This window comes from Capricornis sumatraensis, chromosome 13, assembly GCF_032405125.1.
Source record: "Capricornis sumatraensis isolate serow.1 chromosome 13, serow.2, whole genome shotgun sequence".
Lineage (NCBI taxonomy): Eukaryota > Metazoa > Chordata > Mammalia > Artiodactyla > Bovidae > Capricornis > Capricornis sumatraensis.
The window spans coordinates 69,812,358-69,814,183 of record NC_091081.1 but is presented as its reverse complement, the minus strand read 5'-3'; positions in this window follow the sequence as shown (position 1 = coordinate 69,814,183).

The following is a 1,826-nucleotide window of genomic DNA, read 5'->3' as shown; positions in this document are numbered from 1 at the left end:
CAATGAAGCAGAAGTAGATGTTTCTCTGAAACTCCCTTACTTTCTCCATGATTCAGTGAGTGTTGGCAATTTGATCTCTGGTTCCTCTGCAGTACATGAACCAAAGTTCCCAGTTCATGTACTGCTGAAGCCTAATGATATGGTCAAGTAGGAGACGGCAAGATTGAACATCAACATATTAAAAATCAGTGAACTAAAATAGATGGGAATAGGTGAATTTAAATCAAATGACCATTATATCTACTACTGTGGGCAAGAATTCCTTAGAAGAAATGGAGTAGACATTACTATGAAAGTCTTTTTAACATGTGATGAGCATTTAAATTAGTGTACTTTGAGTAAATCAGATTATTCTCCATAACACAGGTGGGCCTCATGCAATAAGCTGAAGACCTAAGAGAAAAGACTGAGGTCTCCTGATAAGGAAGGAAGTCTACCTTTAGACCCCCCTACCATCTCAAGATTGCAGAGAAATCTTCTCTTGTTCTCCAATCTGCTAGGCTACTCTGCAAATTTCAGACTTACCATAGCCTACAGTCAATAACACTCTTTAAAACAAATCTGTCTGTCTCTTTTTCTGTGTGTCTCTGTCTTTCTCTCTTCATATATACGTATGGTCTTATTTCTCTAGAAAACCCTGAGTCATATATCCATGGGCACTGTATCCTTTGGCTTTGCATTTGCTTTGGTCAACAAGAGGCATAGACGAGGAGATTAGAGGGAAAGGAGAGAGGGAGGTATTTCTCGGCTCCCTTCTTGTAGGGCCCTTGGTTAGCAATGACTATGCCCCAGTTATGGCTGTGGCACCTGCCCAGCGGTTCTTTCCTATTTTAATATTCTACGTCTCTCTTTTTCTGAGTTATGATAACCACTCTGTCATCTCACTTCTTGAGGCCTAGGTGCAGCTATAATTTATTATCATTGTTTACTTGGGATATTCACCACACCTTTTCAGGTGTCCTTCAATCCCATTTATTCCTATGTAAATAGTTATTTCACCTAAATTCCCCTAAATGTGTACATTTGAGTGTGCCAGTTATTTCCCATTGAGACTGTGACTCTGATTCACAAACATTCAACAAAATCTCTTCTCATACTGTAATAAAAAATAGTTTGTAATATAGAGTATATTGGGATCCAATGATTGGATCATTATTTCACACTGTCTATTAATTTTTTATAGGTAAATTCTCTTCAGTGTCAGCCTATTTACAAGCAAAGGATTTTGCTCAAAATGTTTTAGAACAAGAAGGAAATTGATTAATTGTCCAGTTCAACAGTGATCCAGCACAATTTTCACACTGAGGAAATTAAATATGGAGAGCTGAAAAGACCACATAGAATTACACAGTTGCCATTGGGACTGATTCTAAAAACTATGTTAAACTTTAAATTGTTAAGGAAATTTTCAAGTCTTAAAATCTACGATTTCAAAAATATCTCAGATGACAAGATTTGTGCGAAACAGACTGCAGAACTGCTATAAAATCATTCTACAGATAAAAGGCGATCTCACTGGTGAAGTCCTGCTCACTGGGTATTTTATTCTCAGTTTCCTCCAGTTACAAGCTTTTCATCCCAAAGTATTGACAGTACACCCTCTTAGCCTAAGTATATTTTTGTATGAAGAACTAAAACTGCTCATACCTTCTCCCACCATGATAAAGTACAATTAACAGATAATGTCACTGATGCCTTGGGTGGTGATCAAGGTTTGGTGAATTATTAATAATAAAATTGTGCCACTGGTTTCCATCTTTTCTTATTTCAAACCTTGTTTGTCAATATCTGAGGCCATATTAATATTTATAATTTCTGGTAAATTG